Source organism: Dermacentor variabilis, chromosome 8 (genome assembly GCF_050947875.1).
Source record: "Dermacentor variabilis isolate Ectoservices chromosome 8, ASM5094787v1, whole genome shotgun sequence".
NCBI lineage: Eukaryota > Metazoa > Arthropoda > Arachnida > Ixodida > Ixodidae > Dermacentor > Dermacentor variabilis.
The window spans coordinates 57530811-57553107 of NC_134575.1; the positions used below are offsets into that span (position 1 = coordinate 57530811).

A 22297-nucleotide genomic window follows, 5' to 3' on the forward strand; every position below is an offset into this window, starting at 1 on the left:
GAGTGCACAATCTTCACAAAATAAAAGCAAGCAAGCCAGATGACGGCAATTGTTGTGGGACAAGATAATCGCCAAATGGTGCAAATGTTTTTGAGAATGTATGTACGAGTGAGGCAGACAACCACATGGATACAAACCGCCGTATCCCACTTTGAACTTTTGGCAGACAATACTGCTTCTCATAGCCTGGCTCTGGAGTTTTCCCGCCAAGAATACGTCATAGACTCCACTATTCGGGAGGCGAATTTGACGAACCCTGCCAGCGTGCCTTACCCCTCCCCCCTACCCCATCTCACTCATCGTCCTTGCAACGTAGAATAGATTGTAGCGACTAATAGGTGACTGGATAATGCTTCCCTATGCATAACATAATAATATGAGGCTTCACAAATACACCTCCTTGCGTACTTGAAATTCTTGAGTCACCGACCACATTACCGACTGTTTTGGTATGCTGAACACAGATTGATTTTTTGCATTGGAAACAATAAGGCGTTCGCATAGTGGAGTAAATATCACATTACAATAAATATAAAGCGCTCTTTCCATGGGGCAACTTATACACAGTTATACTTACCATCACTTTCTTTGTCAAGTACTACAAGTAGGCAATGAGTATCAGCTTCCAGGACCTTGAAATGGCCACGAATGTACAATTCTTGCTCATTTACGTGTTCCACATCGCTTGCTGTAACCGTAAAAAGAGAACGCAAAAAAATTGAAATAATACAACCATTTTTCGAACAATATGCCCGTAATGGGATTTCATAGCTTAGCTTGTAATATGTCTCGCGTATTTTTACCTAATGAGTTCCAATTATCTAGTTTGCCACAACTACAAATTGGTGTGCTGTCAGTTTATTCACAATTCCGTAGGACATTCATTACCATTTGCCAATGTCATGTAGAAATATTTCCCACAGCTAACGGGGTCGCAGTTTTATTGCGTTATCAATTCTATGGACTCCGCAGACGTATTTCTGTCGTTGCCGTGAGGTTCCCTATTAACTACAAGGGCGAGAAAATGGTCGCCGGGCGCCGTATACTCTGTGTGCGAGTGAAAGCATGCGATGGTGAGCCATCGATGACGGCTCAACCTCGCGCACGCAACAAAGGAAAGCGGGTAGATAGCGCGCCACCTTTCGTCGCGCGCAAGGCTCCGGAGGAGGTTAGGGGGAGGGGGGTGTTCTACTCATGTATTTATTTCTCACAGCATGAAGCTTTCCAAGCTCTCAATGTATGTTTCGTATTACTAGAAGTACCTGACATTAGTCCGCTTTTCTTTTTTATATAGATCATCGCATTGGCTTCCTGCCTAGTATCATGCTTGATTGCTTCCGGTCATATGCATAGCTCGCTCATATCGTAAACTGCAGGCTAATCCTAGCCCTGGATACAGACACTGCGTTGCATCGATTTTGTGCTTAACCAAAACTATCAGCAGTGTTCTACATACCTGACGCTAACAGCATGAAAGACGACAACCAATTGTTTAATGCTAATAATTCTGACTGGTATACACGTTCAGGCGATTTTTCTTTCGTTTTTTCACATCGCATGGAGCATTACAGTCTCAGAACCATTGGCAAAAAAGTCATCCGCAGCCTCAGGGGCGAGGGCAAGCTGAAACTAAAACAAAAATCATACAGGTGCGAATACACTACATTGAAAAACTTCGCAGTGTTCATGGAGGGAAATCACACATCTGTCCACAACTGCAGAAAGTAAGTCATGGCGAGTCTGAAAAGACAAGCCATCATGCACATAGAGACACACAGCCTATCAGAGATCAAGCACAAGTTGCAGCCCAGTACCATGGTTGCTGCCTTGCACAGCACCGCACGCCAAATACAATTATGCTCTGAAACTGCTGAACACACTAAGATATTACGTGTCAAAACACGCCCCGAAGAAGAAAGCACCCTCGGTGTGTTTTCATGACGCTTATGACAGCTGACTGCAGATGACGTTTGTTGTTCTGTGTTAAGATAAAAACCAAATGGTGTCTCTTTTTTAGAGTGCACACTCTAAGAAAAATTTATGCCCTTTATATCGTATCTTGCCACACAACGATAAACGTTATCTGTCTGGTCCGCATTTCCTTTCTTTAACGCTGTGAGCCCGGTACTTCCAAGTAACGAACGGCATGCGCGTTATCAGCATGACATATCATTGCCGACAGGATAGTAGCAGGTGCGGCGTATTCAAGGAAGGAAACGCCAGCGAAGCCGATGAGGATCGTTGTTGTATGGCAGATATACATCCCAAACGGTTTAACCTTTCTTTTTTTCTTTTTAGAGTGTAGGTAGTGCTACTTTGCAGTGCGCTCCTTCGTACTTTCTTAGGCACGTGATTCTCTTCCCCTCAAGGCGCCTTGCTCGTTCGCTTGCTTCGCGGCTTCAGACGCTTGAGACACCATTAATAATATTTGGGGTTTTACGTGCCAAAACCACTTTCTGATTATGAGGCACGCCGTAGTGCAGGACTCCGGAAATTTTGACCACCTGGGGTTCTTTAACGTGCACCTAAATCTAAGCACACGGGTGTTTTCGCATTTCGCCCCCATCGAAATGCGGCCGCCGTGGCCGGGATTCGATCCCGCGACCTCGTGCTCAGCAGTCCAACACCATAGCCACTGAGCAACCACGGCGGGTTTGAGACACTATTGCCGATGGCGCTAGATGGCCGGCTACGCTTGTGCGTAATATGGAATGTTAAGCTAAAAAACATCACCCCTGCTTATGCAAAAATTCAGGATGCGATATGCGGTGTAACAGGTGTTTCAGCAGACATTAAAAACTTTTGAAACGTTGCCGTCTGGCCGATAGCGCAATTTTCGTTCATGAGCTGGTGTACTGAAGGCGGCGGACATTACTTGCACAAGAAACTGAAATGCATGATTGGTTGTTTAAAAAAATAACTAATTAAGTTTTTAACTATTTGCCTTATGGCCCATATTCGTATTCACAAATTTTAACCGCGGAGATCGCGAGGCGGACCTACTTGAAACGAATTTTCAGGACACCAGTACCGAGATGTTATTTCCGAACTTTGCGGAGAAAAGCGTTGTCGTTCCACTTACTTATGTGCTTGAATGCATGAAAGGACATTTAGTTAAGAAAGTAACTGGAACGCCAATGCATTGTCCAGAAGTTCGGGAATTATCTTTCTTGAAACTGGTGTCATACTGAGAATGCATTCCAAGTGGACTCACCTTGCAAACTCTACGGCTAGGAACTGTAAATTGCAATATAGACTGTAAGGTAATTAGTTAAAACATAATTAGTGATTTGTTTAATTATTTGCTTACGCATTTCGATCATTTGTGTGAGGAATATCCGCCTCTTCGAGTAGACCAGCTAATGAAGGCGAATTTCTCTATCTGCCGCTATGAATTTTTGAAAGGGTTCGCTGAAACAGCCTGCATTTAACAGGACAATACTAGAACGGAAGGGCTATATTTCTCCCGTCGCCGTCGCCGTGAGGTTCCTTACGGAGTACAACGGCAAAAAAATTGTCGCCGCCCCGTATGGTGTATGTGCGAGTGACAGCGTGATAGGGTTAGGCGGCGATCGTGGTTCAATCTTTCATTCACGAAGTGGATGAAAGCAGTGAGAAAGCGAGCAGATTTCCGTCACTCTCAAAGCATCGGGGGGTGGGTAGGTACCGGGGGTGCGTTTTACCCTGGGCAGCCCTCACGGCCTCGTGCAGGCCGCCCGACAGGGCCGCTGTATCCTAAATGTCATTTACGATGGGACAGAGACAGTTTTGCTCTGTATTGGCAACTTTGTTCGCATTGATGCAGGTGGCGGCACGGTGGTCAATTCGCAGCTGCAGCTGCCACGTTTTCTCACTGCATGGTTACTACAGCGAGTTTCCGCGGTTATCGAAAGAGATGTCCATGTTTGCTTGTGCGTGATTGACACCGCGAGTGTTAGTTTAGTTAGTATATCAATGTTCACCAGTTTAACGGAGCCGCTGTGGTTGCTTAGTGGCTTTGGTGTTGCGCTGCTAAGCACGAGGTCATCGGACCATATCACGACCATGACGGCCTCATTTCGATAGGGGTGAAATGCGGTAACACCCGTTTGAGGACGAATTGGAGAGGCTTCGCGCGCTGGTGCCAAGGCCAGCGGAAGCAGACGACAGGGTGTCTCATAGAGACGTAGCGCCAGTGAAGACGAAAATTAGCCCCAATTAAACAGCGAAAGAGTTGAAGAGAAAATCATGTCTATGGATGAGCGTAACTTGCAATAGTCCGTAGGTCTCTCATTATGAGACACTTGACACAAACTTTCGTGCGAAGGAGTGGCTGTAACTGTAACCTGCGCGTTATAAAATTTGGCCAAACCATTAGAGGAACCCTTTTAACGTGAAGTTCAACCTACCTGCACCACCTAAATGACTCCAATAGTCCATGTCAAGTGAAAAAAAGAACAGATGGATACATCTGTTGTTGCGTCCACTATTGCCATCTGAACGAAGTAATGTATGAAAATGGTTACCCTCTATTACGCATTAGACGACGTTTTCTGTTCTTTGCGAGGCGCGGAATACCTTTCTTCACTCGACTTACACTGCGCCTATCGGTACGTGCCTCCAGCTCCTGCTGATTGTTACAAAATGAATTGGTAACATCGAGTGGCTCATTTTAATTTGCCATTTCGCCTTTTAAGCTTTGCAATGTCCCTGCTACTTCCGAACGGCAGTTGGACAATCTACTTTTTGCACCAAAGTTGAAGACACTTTCTTGCTATCTTGACAACGCATTCATTGTTTCCTCTGCCTTTTCAACTGACATGTCCCGCCTCGAGCAGGCCTCCAGCTCAACATTAGAGAAAGACATGGCATGCAAAACAGTATTCCACCAGAGGGTTCAAAATCTCACGCCGTTACGAACCCTTCTTGGGCTATGCCACTCATTTCGTTGCTTCGCCAAAAATTTTACATTTGTCATTACTTTGTTTAAATACCTTCTTACAGGGCCAACAAGCCTTTTTTACCTGGTCCGCAGATTGTAACAAAGCGTTTATACTTGACGTCGTCGGTACTTATTGTCTGTGCTTATTGTACACTTACGTCGTCTGTACGCGTTATTGCTTATGTGAGCCGCCTCCTCACACCATCGGAGCGCGACTATTCCATTACGGAACGAGAATACCTTGCTGTAGTCTGGGTGGTTGCGAAGTTCCATTCTTACCTTTACCGTCGCCCTTTCTCCGTAGTCACTGACCATCATGCTCTCTGCTGGCTCTCATCGCTAAAGGATCCTACAGGCCGGCTTGGTCGATGGGCTTTGAGGCTACAAGAATTTTCATATTCCATGGTCTACAAGTCTGGCCGCCTGCACCAAGATGCTGACAGCTTGTCGCATTACCCTGTTGACGACCCTGACTCCTCCAATATTACCAGTGCTGCTTGTGTATTCCCTGTGTCGCAGCTGCTTCATTTCGCCGATGAGCAACGTCGTGACACCTACATCAGAGCACTCATCGACTGTTTTGAACACTCTCCGGCCGACGCCACTCTACGCCTCTTCCTCCTCCGCGACGGTACTCTGTACCGTCGTAGCCATCATCCGGACGGCTCTGAGTTCCTACTTGTCATACCTAAACACCTCCGCTCAACCGTTCTACAAGAGCTTCACGCCGCACCAACGGCAGGACACCTCAGCGTATCTCGAACCTATGACCGTGTACGTCGCCGTTTTTTCTGGCCGGACCTTGCCCGTTCCGTACGGCGTTACGTAGCTGCTTGTGAACTTTGCCAACGTCGCATGAAGCCTTCCCAGCTCCCGGCTGGTTACCAGCAGGCGCTCGACATTTTCCCGAGCCCTTCCATCGTGTCGGCTTAGACCTTCTCGGCCCAATTCCGGAATCTACATCAGGAAACAAGTGGGTTGCAGTCGCGCCTGACTACGCGACCCGCTACGCCGTAACCCGCGCTCTTCCGACCAGTTGCGCAACTGATGTTGCAGACTTTCTCCTGCATGATATCATTTTGATTCATGGTGCTCCGCGTCATTTGCTAACAGACTGTGGCCGTACGTTCTTAGCCAAAGTCATTGACAACATTATGCGTGCCAATATGCGTAACAATATCACAGAAAATTATGCTTTTTTCCACGCTTTGAAATAATTTGTTGATGTATTCATTCAAGTTTGGAACCTCCTTGCTGCAATGCCCTACGGGGCGATGCAGGTAACAAATAAATAAATTAAATAAAAATTTGATTAATTAATATCATTTGCTTATATGCATGCATATCGTGTAATTAATTTGTCATTAGCGCAAGAGTTCCCGTAATTTATTAATGTAACTGCTCGTACTAATAATGTTTGGACTAGAAAGAGAAATTAAATGAAGTTAAAAAGAATGCTATTTAGTTTGAGTAAAGCTTGGTTAGGAACAAATGCTTACCTAGTTGTTCGTAGTCAACAATGATAACTGACTGACTGTCATTGGTGATCACTGTGAATCTAGCGTATTGTATTCTGAAATTGCAAGCACATGCTGTTATTTACATTTTTTTATTTTTTTCTCATTTATTGTGCTCTTAAATACTTTCATATTGCTTTATTGAATTATTATATTTATTTACAATTAGGGCAGTCTATGGCTGGGCTGTGGCATATCTGAGAGGAAAAAGTGCGAAAAAACAGAAAGAAGCGAAACTAGCTGTTACATCGCTTTGCAATGACTTACATGAGTGCCTCGCAAAAGTAGAAACGAGGAAAAATTGTAAATAAGAAAAAAAGAAAACCATATACAATTAATTGCACAGAGCTGGTTAGTCTTTCCTCTGTTTGGGTCCTGCCCAAATTGTGTAGGGCAACGCGCGGCAGCATGTCCTTCTTGGCGAAATGTTGCTAGCTTTCATTCTTGTCGAGACTAGATTTGATTGCAAAATAACGGTCTGTGTCTTAGCATAGTTCTGTTTTCTGTCTCCTTCCTTGCCCCGTTGGAAAGCTACACTTAAAATTTTTTTTTACGTTTTACTACTACAGTCACAAGTGTAAGGGTTCTTTTTCTGACTCACAACTAGATCGTTTCGACACTCATAGTATTCTCTGCATCGCTGGTGTAATGAATAGCAGGTTCTTCTCTTCAATAACATTGTTAAACCATGCATGCAACTTTTTATGATTTTACAAAATGAAATTTTTAAGCATTCCTCGTATGTAAACGTGAAATTGTACACTGGAACCATCGCACTCACATGTTCAGAAAGTTGAAACGTTCCAAGGAAATGGTGATGCGGCTCGTTTCAGCTTCAAGCCGGAACTCGCCAGTAAACATCTTCCGCCGTAAAACTCTTTATTCACTTTCTACTTACCGTAGTTAATAAACAGCGGCCCTCCTAATTCCTCGGACTCTTCCTTGCCTGTTGCCTCTGGAAACGCTTTTCTCATTATGGCTGGCGCTACTGTTATTGACTGCTGAAATTTGTATCGTCTACTGAGTAATACCCCTCACTTTTTTCATCATCATCAGCCGGGTTATGCCCACTGCAGGGCAAACGCATCTCCCATGCTTCTCCAACTACCCCACTCATGTAATAATTGTGGCCATGTTGTCCCTGCAAACTTTTATTCTCATCCACGCATATAACTTTCTTCCGCCCCCTGCTGCGCTTCTCTTCCCTTGAAATCAAGTCCTTAGCCCTTAATAACCATCGGTTATGTGCTGCCCATGCCGATTTCTTTTTCTCGATTTCAACTAAGATGTCATTAACTAGCCTTTGTTCTCTCACCCAATCTGCTCTTTTCTTATCCCTTACACTTACACCCATCATTGTTCTTTTCATAACTCGTTGCGTCGTCCTCAATTTAAGTGGAACCCTGTTCGTAAGCCTCCAGATTTATGCCCCGTACATGAGTACTGGTAAGACACTGCTGTTATACACTTTCACTTGAGGGATAATATCAATCTGCTGTTCATGATCTGAGAATGCCCGGCAAGCACGCCCCAGCCCATTCCTATTATTCTGTTTATTTCAGTCTCATGATCAAGATTCGGGGTCACTACGTGCCCTAAGTAGATGTATTCCCTTACCACTTCCAGTGCCTCGCTACCTATCGTAAACTGCAGTTCTCTTCCGAGACTGTTAAACATTATTTTAGTTTTCGGCAGGTTAATTTTTAGACCCACCCTTCTGCGTTGCCTCTCCAGGTCAGTGAGCATAGATTGCAATTGGCCCCCTGAGTTACTAAGCAAGGCAATATCATCAGCGAATCGCAAGTTACTAAGGTATTCTCCATTCACTCTTATCCCAAATTCTTCCCAATCCAGGTCTCTGAATACCTCCTGTAAACATGCTGTGAATAGCATTGGAGAGATCGTATCTCCCTGTCTGACGCCTTTCTTTATTGGGATTTTGTTGCTTTCTTTGTGGAGGACTACGGTGGCTGTGGAGCCGCTATAGATATCTTTCAGTATTTTTACATACGGCTCGTCAACACCCTGATTCCAGGATGCCTCCATGAGTGTTGAGGTTTCGAATTAATCAAACGCTTTCTCGTAATCAATGAAAGCTATATATATATATATATATATATATATATATATATATATATATATATATATATATATATATATATATATATATATATATAATTTTTCAAGTCTTTGGCGTCCCCTTTCTTATGGATTAGGATTATGTTACCGTTCTTCCAAGATTCCGGTATGCTCGAGGTCATGAGGCATTGCGTATACAGGATGGCCAGTTTCTCCAGATCAATCTGCCCACCATTCTTCAACAAATCTGCTGTTACCTGATCCTCCCGAGCTGACTTCCCCCTTTGCATAGCTCCCAAAGCTTTCTTTACTTCTTTTGGCGTTACTTGTGCGATTTCAAATTCGTCTAAACTATTCTCTCTTCCACTATCGTCGTGGGTGCTATTGGTACTGTATAAATCTCTATAGAACTCCTCAGGCACTTGAATTCTTATCCATATTAGTAATGATATTGCCGACTTTGTCTCTTAACGCATACATCTGATTATTGCCTATTCCTTGTTTCTTTTTCACTGCCTTTAGGCTTCCTTCGTTCCTGAGAGCATGTTCAATTCTATCCATGTTTTAATTCCTTATGTCAGCTGTCTCACGCTTGTTGATTAACTTGGAAAGCTCTGCCAGTTCTATTCTAGCTGTAGGGCTAGAGGCTTTCATATATTGGCGTTTCTTTATCAGATTTTTCATCTCCTGCGATAGCTTACTGGCATCCTGTCTAACGGGAGTTACCACGGACTTCAATTGCCTACTCCTTAATGATGCCTATAAGATTGCCGTTCCTATCTTCAGCACGAAGGTCCTTTTCCTGAGTGAGAGCCTAATACCTCTTCTGGTACTTGATCCGGAATTTCTCTATTTTCCCTCTTACCGCTAACTCATTGATCGGCTTCTTATGTACCAGTTTCTTCCGTTCCCGCCTCAAGTCTAGGTTAATTAGTGTTCTTACCATCATATGGTCACTGCAGCGCACCTTGCCGACTCACTTTTTTGGGGGGGACAAATATTTGCTTTTAAACTTCATAAACGTTAACCCTATTCACCCTGTTACTTGCGCAATGAGCGTGGATGTAATTTCCAACTTTGCTTTAAACCTGGAAACTAAGAAAGAAGCGGGTCCTGATGCAATCACTGTTGCCTTTTTGGCCCGATATTCGCGTAGGTTTCTCAATATCTTGCAGCTTTGGTTCAATGCTCAAAAGATTGTTCCTAGTCCTTGAAACAAGTCAATGTACCTCATGCATTTATATCTGGCAACAACCAACACTTACGTACCTATAGGCTGATCTCACTGACATCAAGTTCTCTCATAATGCTCGTCTGGATAGTTTATGAGCATATCTTTGTATTCCTAGAATAACATATTTTTTTAAGTTCAGAACCAGGAAGCAACAACCGAAGCCACAGCTGCGCCCTAGCTGGTGCCACAGCTAAAGCCACAGTTGAAGCCACCGTAGAAGCCACCATCGGGGCCATAACCCATGACAGGGCCGGAGCCCAGGCACAGTAAACCATACAGCGCACCACGGTAGAGTCGACAGCGCCGACTCCCAATAAATTGCCTAAAGACGGCCGGTAAGTGGTTCTGAAGCGTTGGTGACTAATAAATACCTTTCGTGCAGCGTTCTTCTAGCTGCATATGACGTCAGGGTGAAGTGTAGTGGAAGTGCTGTATTCTCTTAATCCTGTGCTAGCAAGCCTCAAATAAGCTTCTTAACTCACTCGCAGCCTCCTATACGCACAAAGCCCGCTATGGCCCTTGGGTAATCTAAAATTGCTTAAACATAGATCAGCAGCTTTGCGACTTTGGTGTCACGTCGCTTCGCTGTACATGCAGTGAGGACTCTTTCTTTTTTCTTTCTGTGCCCCCTTTCCCTAACCCCCAGTGTAGGGTAGCAAAGTGGACGCTCGTCTGGTTGACCTGCCTGCCTTTCCTCTCATAGATGTATCTCTTTCTCTCTGCTTAAACTCAAATACTACCTAGGTCGCTCATGTACATCGATAAAATACTGAAATTCGTAACAAATCGTTGCTCTTTTGATAGTGAGGTAATGACAAAAAGTTTATTTTAATGTTTACGTACTTACTGATTAGCCTTTGAGAATAAGGTCTAAATCAGAGAGGAAAATACAAGTGATGAGTGTCGTTATTCAACGCCGCATTGTCAAAGCAAAAACTCCTAAATAACTTTATTTCAATGCGGCGTCATTCCACGCCAATCGTCCCAATCATGGCGCTTTAGTAACAACCAACTGCCTAAAATATTACAAAAGTGACACTTACCTGTACATTACATGTACCGTAGCTTCCCAGAATATATTGAGCAGAAAAATTATTTTGTGTCCGTGAGAGTCACTTGAATTTTCGTGAGCGTGGAAAACCAGATGTGAAAGAAACGTTTGCCAAAAATGGATCTTTTCGGCCATTCTTTAAGGCTGCATTTCAGCATTGTCTCAACATTGTGGTTTCAGTATAGTCCGCTTCACAAATACCTTTCATTTTTTTTTCAATCCTTATTATCAAGGCGCAATGCGCTGAGCACAGGATTTCAAATAAAAGAATGACTTTGGGAAAAAACGCTATTTTGGCGTACTTTTGCACGTTAGTAACACACTAACGTGGTGTATCATAAGTATGTAGAAAAGCGTACAAAACTGAAAAGCATACTTTTTGCTATGGATCAAGTACAACCTCCACTTTCAAAAGGCCGCATGACGATGATTTTGTTTGCTCCTGGGATTGGGTGGTAGAGTAATACAACCCCGCTCGGTCCGTGTGCCTTGATTTCCAACTGCAGTTCTGTTAAGTTGTATTCTACTATAGTAATCTCTATTTTACGCTTCTTTTCTGCCCGAGTCCATTTGACGCGGTTTCTTGTTCGCCATGTAATGGAGCGGTGTATCTCACAGGCGTAACGGCAAGATACACCTTATTTCATTTCTCTTTTGCGGGTTTACGCGTCCTTATGGCGAAAATTGGGCGTTATGCAAATGTGTACTTCTAAAGATGCAACCCCCCCTAATTTGAACAGAAATGTTACCTTGGCATGCCCCCCCCCCCCAAAAAAAAAATATCCTGGGTACGTGCCTGACCTTAGGTGGGCATATACGCCAACGAGCTGTATGCCTTAGGTACGCAAAAATTCTTACGAACTTCTGGTGATTACGGCATTTATTTTTCTCCAACAAACCACCACCTGTACAATCCTGGTTTCAATTTCGCGCCAAGTTATATCAGGTGACATCCATGCGCGAGCGAGAATATTAAAATGATGAGACTCAAATAAACTTTTTTTTTCGCTCTTTAATGACGTAGTTTACCTTGGTTAAAATTTTTCTCGCGAGAATAGTTATGCTTCACTATATTCTTGTTATTCCCCCTACCGAAGTCTAATAAAGGCCAAAATAGCATTTGTGCCAAATTTGCGCTTTGATTTTAGGACCCGTACAGAGCACAGAGGCAACAATAAAATTTTGGATTATAGTGCCTTTAGGGGAACTTTTAGGACAGTAATCCCAAGACTCCTTCTGTAAAGATATTCGGGGAAAAAATTCTGAAATAAGCTAAAATTGGGGCCCTTTTGCCTCTGTCTTAACAATAAATAAGAAAAAGTATTTCGTGAGACACTAGACACTAGACACTAGAAGTGTCGAGACAACGCGAAAAGAAAAACCTTGAAAGAATTCAGTCGCCAGGCGATTTTTGGAAGATCCTGTTTCACACCTGGCTTTCCATCGTTTGGTAAAATTCAAATGCCTCTAACGCACCCAAATTTGTTTTTGTTTTCTGCTGGGAATATATTCGGCAAATGCAATACAGCTAATGCTTATATTGGTGCGATCTTTATTGATGTTTTGGAGAGAAATTGGTATTAGTGGAGCGCCAAGATTGGTACAGTTGGCGTGGAATGACGCCGTGACGTCTTGCTTTCTATGGCATTCGAACATGACCAAATATTTATAAGGACTAGAAAGAAATGAACAATACGTACACTGCCGCGTTAGATCCATGAGCAGCTCTGTGAATGAAAGCAAGATATATATATTTTATAAGTGACTAGAAGCAGAATGTAATCACATAAAGGGTGCCTTTTTTAGGTCGTACTGAATTTTTAAGAATAACCTGTGGCTGCTAGCGGAATTCTAGTCATTGAGCTGGATTACCAAAAAGGTAGACACAATTTACGTGAGAAACTAAAATGTATAATCGACTCATCATCATCATCATCAGCAGCAGCAGCAGCCCGGTTACGTCCACTGCAGGGCAAAGGCCTCTCCCACACTTCTCCAACTAACCCGGTCATGTACTAATTGTGGCCATGTTGTTCCTGCAAACTTCTTTATCTCATCCGCCCACTTAACTTTCTGCCGTCCCCTCCTATGCTTCTCTTCCCCTGGAATCCAGTCCGTAACCCTTAATGACTATCGGTTATCTCCCTTCCTCATTAGATATCCTGCCCTTGCCCATTTCTTTTTCTTGATTTGAACTAAGATGTCATTACCTCGCATTTGTTCCCTAACCCAACCTGCTGTTTTCTTATCCTTTAACGTTACACCTATCATTCTTCTTTCCATAGCTCGTTGCGACGTCCTCAATTTAAGTAGAATCCTTTTCGTAAGCCTCCAGGTTTCTACCGCGTACGTGAGTACCGGTAAGACACAGCAGTTATACAGCTCAATAATCGACATCATCATCATCATCATCATCATCATCAGCCTGGTTATGCCCACTACAGGGCAAAGGCCTCTCCCATACTTCTCCAACAACCCCGGTCATGTACTAATTGTGGCCATGCCATGCCTGCAAACTTCTTAATCTCATCCGCCCACCTAACTTTCTGCCGCCCCATGCTACGCTTCCCTTCCCGGGATCCAGTCCGTAACCCTTAATGACCATCGGTTATCTTCCCTCCTCATTACATGTCCTGCCCATGCCCATTTCTTTTTCTTGATTTCGACTAAGGTGTCATTAACTCGTGTTTGTTCCCTCACCCAATCTGCTCTTTTCTTATCCCTTAACGTTACACCTATCATTCTTCTTTCCATAGCTCGTTGCGTCGTCCTCAATTTGAGTAGAACCCTTTTCGTAAGCCTCCAGGTTTCTGCCCCGTAGGTGAGTACTGGTAAGACACAGCTATTATATACTTTTCTCTTGAGGGATAATGGCAAGCTGCTGGTCATGATCTGAGAATGCCTGCCAAACGCACCCCAGCCCATTCTTATTCTTCTGATTATTTCCGTCTCATGATCCGGATCCGCCGTCACTGCCTGCCCTAAGTAGATGTATTCCCTTACGACTTCCAGTGCCTCGCTGCCTATTGTAAATTGCTGTTCTCTTCCGAGACTGTTAAGCATTACTTTAGTTTTCTGCAGATTAATTTTTAGACCCACTCTTCTGCTTTGCCTCTCCAGGTCAGTGAGCATGCATTGCAATTGGTCCCCTGAGTTACTAAGCAAGGCAATATCATCAGCGAATCGCAAGTTACTAAGGTATTCTCCATCAACTTTTATCCCCAATTCTTCCCAATCCAGGTCTCTGAATACCTCCTGTAAACACGCTGTGAATAGCATTGGAGATATCGTATCTCCCTGCCTGACGCCTTTCTTTATTGGGATTTTGTTGCTTGCTTTATGGAGGACTACGGTGGCTCTAATCTCTAATCGACTAATACCCAATAATTCAACAATATCTTGTTATTGATTACACTCTAGGCTGATGGTGAAATTTGTCAGCAGACCTCACCGCCGTAGTTTCAGCCGAAGCGTCATCATGCCATATGAACACAGATTAAACACAGGTTAAGTAATGAAAAATCATTGAGTGACAATTTTTGGATGATAACGTTATAACAAAGCTTTGTAGAGGCTAATGCTGACTAGTAATGAATAATAATGTCTACTAATGACTTGTAATGGCTGCTAGTGACTCCGAAATCACCAACAAGTTTAACGACGGCTGCTAATTACCACAATTGATTAGAAATTACGAGAAATTTCTAGTAATGTGTAGTAATGACTAAAATAACTACTAATGACTTGTAATGACTACTAATGGTTACGAAGTGGCCAATACATCTAAAGATGGCTTGTAATGATCACAGTTGATTACAAGTGACTAAAATGCTTACTAGTGACCAGGAATGACAAATAATGACTGAAATGACTTGTAACGATTTGTAATAACTACAAAATGAACAATATGTTTAACGACCACTCGTAGCTACTACAATTCACTACAAATAGCTAAAGCGCTTAGTAATGAACAGTAACGACTAATAATAACTGAAATGACCTGTAATGACTACTAATGACTACGGCATGACCACTATGCCTAACGATGAATTTTAACGACTACAATTTATTACAAATGAGTAATCATGCTTACTAATGAGCGAGTAGGCTTTCCCCGTCCACCTATTAAGAGAGATCTTAAGAGTCCCTGTAAATTTTTTTGACACGCACATACTGCAGTTTATGAATCGTAGCCAGTGAATTCGCATGGCCGTATCCACTTTGAACAAACTGTGAGGATGACACGAGTTTTGACATCCTCATTCCCCTTGTTTGCGACAAAATATAGAGGCGTTCCAGCTAATTGGTGATTTAATACTAAAACCAACAGTTCGATAACAAAGTAAGTGCAACCATACTGCATTTCACTGCGCATATATCGAAACCCGCGCGGTCATTAAAAGTTGATCCAAGTGAATACGCCTTGAAAACTCACCAGCTACAGTAGCTAGATTGCGATATCTGCCCTAAGGACAGTTATTGAAAAGTTAACTATTAAACGATTGATAATTTTTTAATTATGCATTTAGATTTCCCACACGAATATCAGCCGCCGCTGGATGTTCTAGCTGATGGGCTACAACTACGGTATCTGCCACGTTCTTCGTTCATTCTGTATGGTAAAAAAATACATCCGCAGTAGAATATCATACATTAAAACGGAAGGCAGCATTTTTGATACTTCGCGTACCTGTTTAAGATTGCAATGGTTTCTTTTCATGGGTACACTCCATTCGTTTGTCACGTTCATAATCATCTTGTTTTCTTTATTGGTGCCAATTCTATTACGATCATCATCATCACCCTAGTTTATGTCCACTGCAGGACAAAGGCCACTCCTTGCGATATCCATTTACCCCGGTCCTGCAACAACCGATTCCAACTAGCGCCCGCGGATTTCCTGATTTCAACGCCCCACCTAGATTTCTGCCGCCCTCGAATGCACATTCCTTCTCTTGGCACCCATCCTGTAAGCGTAATCGTCCATCGGTTGACTAACCCGCGCATTACATGACCCGCCGAGCTCCATTTTTTTCTCTTAATATCAATTAGAAAACCAGCTATACCCGTTTGCTCTCTGATCGAAACCGACCAGAAAAGTTAGGTGGGCGGATGAGATTACGGAGTTTGCAGGGAAAACATGGCCACAATTAGTACATGACCGGGGTGCTTGGAGAAGTATCGGAGAGGCGTTTACCATTCAGTGGGCGTAACCAGGCTGAAGATGATGATGATGAATTTTAGACATACGAGTCGACTCATTTGTGACAAAAAAATACTTAACTTTTCTGGATTCTGCAGGCATGTTCAATAAAGTTGTTCTCTCCCTCTCTCTCACTTTTCTGGACATTGCGTAGTGTTCATAACGCCTCTGCACCATCTGTGGCAATGGCAATGCAGTTACTATTCATGTATTTGTCGCCTCGACAGTTTTATAAGCAGGAGGCCGACCTTTAACGTGATCCCTCCCCCCAAAAGAAATTTCTGGCTACGCCACTGTTACTGTCGATAGTCATCGCAAGATGAGTTCTGTCGAATGTTCTTTACTGCATGCGTAAAGAAATTGAAGGATGTATTGCTCGTTTAAAAATATATCTGGAAAAGAAAACGGGTACATGGAATACTGCAGTACGCAGCACCCCTTCGTTTTGTGAAAGTCATAACATGGCTCGCGAGGCGTGCGATGGGGATTAACCACGCACTTTTAACGTGGTGGTCGGAAGTGAGATGGAAATTGGCGGATCGTGCCGGGAAAACTAGTAGTGCAGCGGTTTCATCCGCATGCACCCTTTCAAAAAATTTCCCTACCCTAAACAAACCTGGGAGGAGGCGCAAATTGAGGCAACATAAGTGGGAATATTGTTCTTGTGTATGCTTCCAAATGGAGGAGCGATGCACATACGGCAGTCATTTTGTTCCAGAAATATGCGGTGAAGATACTCATCGGGCGCGCTGGTGCCAAACGAAGAGCACCGGAGTGTGTAAGACGGCGGTGCCGACGGGCTGGGCGGCGCGAAAGGTATCTTATGTTGTTCCAGTGAACGCATAGCGAAGCAGTGTGCGCACTAAATTCACGGCTTCAGAATGTCTCGCACTCTTTTGGATGCTCGAACAATTATTTTGACTCTCCCCCGGAAACTATTTTCATGCACAAGCATAACTTGCCAGCTCTTCAACTGGGTGGTATTTGTCTCAGGCAGCCAAGCATGCGAACGAGGTAAGCGTCTGAAGGTGAAGGAAGTCCTATGCCGGGGATAGCACGAAAGAGCGGCAAATTACCGCCACCTACAGGAATGTGTACGTAACACTGAGCGAACTAGAGATGGAGTGGAGACGGAGGCAGGGAAGGCAGGCGGATGAGCGTTGAGCTGGCAGTTGCTACTCGTTTTCTTTGCGATGTATACGGGATGGGTTTGTCCCGTAGTAACGTAGACATCACGCCGTACGCTGTGTGTGCTGGTGAAAGCATGCTATGGTAGTCCGATGATGGCGCCTCAATGTAGCGTGTGCAAGGAGATAAGATGCACCATATTCCGTCGCGCGCTCGGCACCATGGCGCCGGGAGAATGGACGGAGTGATGGCGTTGTACTTCGGCCGAGCGTGGTCGCTTGCGTGTTTTTACGTGATAGCGTGAAGGAGCTAGTGTAGCAGAAAAGCCGGTGTCGTCGGCGGCGTTGGCCATGAGCGAAGAACGGCGGAATGCAATTCATAAATAAAACAACTTGCAAGATGGGTTGGGATGGAATCGAACCAGGGTCTCCGGAGAGTGAGAACGAGACGCTACCACTCAGCTATGAGGTCGATGCTTCAAAGCGGGACAAAAGCGCCTCTAGTAAATGCTGTGTTGCCTTAGAAACGTGCCATAGAAAGTTATACTGTGGTGTATATCAATAACTATGAGCATGTAAATTACAGAAGTCGCAGTTCAACGAGTAGCGAAGTACATTTCCGCTACATTTCTTCTGCGCTTGGCACGCAAGCACAGCCATTTTGCGGCAAACACAGAAGACCCCCTCCTCGCATTGCAGAGCGCAGCCCGGACAGGAGGCGTGCCACTCGCCCGCTTTTCGCCGTCGTCATCATGGCGCGTCGCGTCCCGGTTGTCCATGCCGATCACGACGTTTGGGTCGCGTAGATCGTTTCTCCCTCCGAAACACTGAGTTCTTTGTTTCGTTCCGCTTGTTCCGGTGCAAGTTTCGTTTTTGTGTGACTCAAGAGCATGCCGAGCGAATGAGTGGGGGTGCGAACGGGGTGCGATAACGTTATCGCGTTCCACTCTTGAAGGTGAAGCTTAAGCGTCCTCCAATTTTTTCTTGAAGCGATCTGGTTTGGGGGCACGATCAAGGTGGGCTGGCGGCTCCTATTTTGCAGCTCCAATAAGCGGCTCCTACAGACGTCGCGTCGCTCGCTGCTGCTGCCGCGATTCCACATGCCAGCATTTTGACAGCGAGTATCCGTGGTCATCGAGTGTGGACAACCTGCAATTTGCAAGTGCGCGCTGACACCATAATAGGTAATTTAAAAAGTAAGAAAATGTTTATAACAGGGCGTTCTACTCCGGCTGCTGCTGCGTGTGCTGTGGGCGCGGGAGCCCAGTCTTGAATGCGATCTGTGATGCACAGAGTGTGAGCGTCTTAGGCGCACAAAAGGCCGATAGCGTCGTGTGCGCTATAGTATCCATACGCTTTCGCGTCACCCTCGTTCACGAAGTGAAACGTCACTGTAACTTTTTTTTGGTTTCTCAGTGCTGTCGTGCAAGAAGTGCAGCGGTGACGTAGAGGTAGGGCATCCGCCTCAAATGCAAGAGGACCGTGGCTCGAATCCCGGTAGCGCGTAGTTTTCCACCGGATTAAAAAAAAGAAATCGGCACGTAGATAAACTTGCACAAACAGGCCTAGACTGTGGCGTGATCGCGGTGACGAGAAGCGGTAATGCACTCCCTCAGCAGAGCAGGATTGGCCACCCTCGTGCAGTAATTGGCCATTACCTCCTATATGAATACAACAATCAAACCCAGGCCCTCAGTCCCCAGCAGCTGCGAAGCAACTGACCATGGCTGCGGCCAAACCTGTGACGCAGCAGAGGGTACTAACAATCTCTGGGTCCACACACGTCACCATTGCAATCTGAACGTGCCAACGTTTAACGCTAGAACGTTACCTCCTGAGGCGAGTCTAGCAGTGCTATGGGAGGGATTAGAGGGCAGTAAATGGCATATAATAGGGCTCAGTGAAGATAAGAGGACAAACGAAGACTACGCAGGGTTAAAAAGCAGGCACGTCCTGTGCTACCGGAGCTTAGCGGAGAGACGAAAACTACCAGTCAAATTCCTTGTTGTTAAGGATATAGCTAAAAATATACAGGAATTCCATAGCATTAACGAGAGGGTGGCAGGTCTTGCTGTAACTAGCGATTGGCTGATCATATTGCCTTGATTAGTAACTCAGCGGACCAATGCATGCTCACTGACCTGGAGAGGAAAAGCAGAAGGTTGGGTCTAAAATATTCTGCAGAAAACTAAAGTAATCAATAACATCCGCGGAAGACAACAGCTTACGATAGGGAGCGAGGCATCGGAAGTTTAAGAGAATACATCTACTTAGGGCAGGTAGTGACCGCGGATCCGGATCATGAAACTGAAATAATCGGAAGAATAAGAATGGGCTGGAGTGCGTTTGGCAGCCTTTTTAGATCATGAACAGCAGGTTGCCATTATCCCTCAAAAGAAAAGTGTATAACAGCTGTGTCTTACCAGTACTCACGTACGGGGCAGAAACTTGGAGGCTTACAAAATGCGTTCTACTTAAATTGAGGGCGACGCAATGATCTGTGGAAAGATGAATGATGGGAGTAACGTTAACGGATCAGAGCAGACTGGGTGAGGGGACAAACGCGAGTTAATCAAATCTTAGTTGAATTCAAGAAAAAGAAATCGGCATGGGCCGGACATGTAATGATGAGGGAAGATAACCGATGGTCATTAAGGGTTACGGACTGGATTCCAAGGGAAGGGAAGCGTAGCAGGGGGCGGCAGAAAGTTAAGTTGGCGCATGAGATTAAGAAGTTTGCAGAAACAACAAGGCCACAATTAGCACATGACCGGGTTAGTTGGAGAAGTATGGGAGATACTTTTGCCGTGCAGTGGTCGTAACCAGGCTGCTGCTGCTGATGATGATGATAATAATAATCCTGCACTTCTATGCACTTTCTTTCGCGCGCCTCTAAAACGTGCCTAGAAGTTTCGTAATTGCGTTATAGCTCTAACAGAACTGAAACAAAACGATCAAGATGCCACAAGAATTTGTGGTGTGCACTTCGTTGGCGATCAGACATCGAATAACAGTGAATCTACTTCGTACATAGTGAGAATTTCACGCATGCCTATCCTGAACGTAAATGCGGCCGCAGGGAAGTGAAAGTCGCAGATTCAACGCGCTCACTGTTTACGTTGATGGTTCACTTACAGAAATTTTCATTCTGCTACTAACAGACCATGGTATGAGCGTGGCATCTTCTGATGCAGTTTTCGAGAAAGATATTTCAAAACAGTAAATGTTCTAGCCATATTAAGCGTAAACAAGTTACTGGGCCTCTGAAAACTGTTACATGTATTTCATTGTAAGCTCACATTCATGTCAATTCATGTCAATTCATGTCATTACATTTAGTGCATGTCATGACACGTCATTTATTTCAAAGCGTATGATGCCCAGCATGGTTGCCAGTCGGGCCACAAATGTCACGTAATTCGTGATGTCATGGATGCACGGCACTCTTCTCATGACATGCCATCGCCATATTGCATGACATGAATGACATGTCATCCATGCCATGTCAATTATTTGATGTACGTCATCACCGCTTTTCATGTCGTGCAGGCAGGTTAATCACGATCTCCTGATTGACCTGCGTGCACGACCTGCATGACGTAATGCACCAATGACGTAATGCAGGTCGTGTCATGTCATGCGTGTTGTCATGCATGTCATGCATTTCATGTCGGGCACGCAGGTCAATCACAATCTCGTGTCCTGTATGTCGTAATTATCATAACATATCCTGTGCGAATGAAATATGTACCACGTTGCGTCATTCATGTCATGTCGCGCGTGATACCGAATTGGCGAATCGCCATTTCTATGAGATCAAATTTTCCGAACAGAGATGGCTTCTCTGGAGGCGGCGGAGCATTTGACACCATTTTAGACCACGAGTGGCGCGAATGGCTCAAGGAAAAGGTAGGTGGAACTCTGCTCTCTTTGGGAGCATATACAAGGAAACTGGGGGAAGCACGAGAGAGAAATCTTGCTTCATACATGCCTCATACATAGTCTGCTTCAATGGGGATGATAATTTTTTTAACTACAGTGCTTCAAAGCAAATCGCATTAGTGTCGATAGTCATAGTAGGATTGATTCTGTCGTAATTTTTTGGATAGCGAATAATCCAGACACCTTAAGAAAGCTTCCTTTGCGGTACTGTGCAATAATTGTGATGGAGACATTCACCGCATTTTATTTACCCTGCTGGGCAATGACATAAAGGGCAGAATCTCCATCGTAATGTATGAATCCATCGAAGACATATCTGACGTTGTTGTCGTATGTTAAGCCTTCTTATGTGTTTTTTTTCTTATAAGATTAATGGCCTATACTCGTGCATGATATGCCGCTGCATTGGTTGTGGGCTGGAAATCACACTAATACGTTATCCTAACAATTTTCACAACTTTCTAGAGAATATTTTCTCAAACACTCTGTATGTAATAGAAGAACTAAAGTTTCCAACTATTGAGAATAAAAAGAAGATCTTCCAATGTAATTAAATCGATTGGGCTGTTAAATTTCAGGAGATATTCCTCAGGTTATATGAACTAGAAAGCCGGCACAAATATTCGCTGCCCGTAACCACAGCTGTACATTTGCGCCATATCAACTCAATCACTTGAACAACCAGACATTTGTGGTTTATGCAGAGAGCATGCAGTTGGGCTTCATATTGTTGCATTTGAAGTACCATGTTCACTTGAAGGCAAGGACAACGAAGTTACCAGTGCAATTTCATAGAGAAAGTGATCTTGGGATGTCCCCAATGTGTGGTAAGAAAACGACTAATTTGAAACAATTCACATTTTACTCACGCCGAGCGGACGTAGTAGTAGCGCTCTAGCGTGCGTCCTACTTCGGTATCTTCAGGTCCGTTCACCGTGAATTTTGACTTCAGGCAGATACATTCACCATTTTTCTGTGCCTGTGATGAAATTCTTACCAGGTATACATCCCTCGAAGCCTGAAGGAACTGCATCATAAAGACACAAGCCCTATGTGCACCAATGAAATCTGCACAGTAAAGAGCATATGTGTAACAAAAACACGCACTTCATATGTTGTTAGAAATTGAATAATTCTAATGCAGTCGTAGTTCACTGAGTGCCATTTATTTTCTTTGTGTTTCTTTACAGGTACAAAAACGATTCATTATTACGCTCGTTTGT

General features: G+C 44.2%; 1 long non-coding RNA gene across 1 annotated transcript; it reads right to left on the minus strand.

Moving 5' to 3' along the window:
- Positions 1 to 6420: 6420 nt before the first annotated feature.
- LOC142591041 (uncharacterized) lies at positions 6421 to 22068 on the minus strand. Its single transcript, XR_012830314.1, has 4 exons — positions 21944 to 22068; positions 12503 to 12529; positions 10595 to 10621; positions 6421 to 6494 (listed from the first exon to the last, which is right to left on the minus strand). It is a non-coding gene; the product is annotated as an uncharacterized LOC142591041 (long non-coding RNA).
- Between the last annotated feature and the right edge of the window lie 229 nt (positions 22069 to 22297).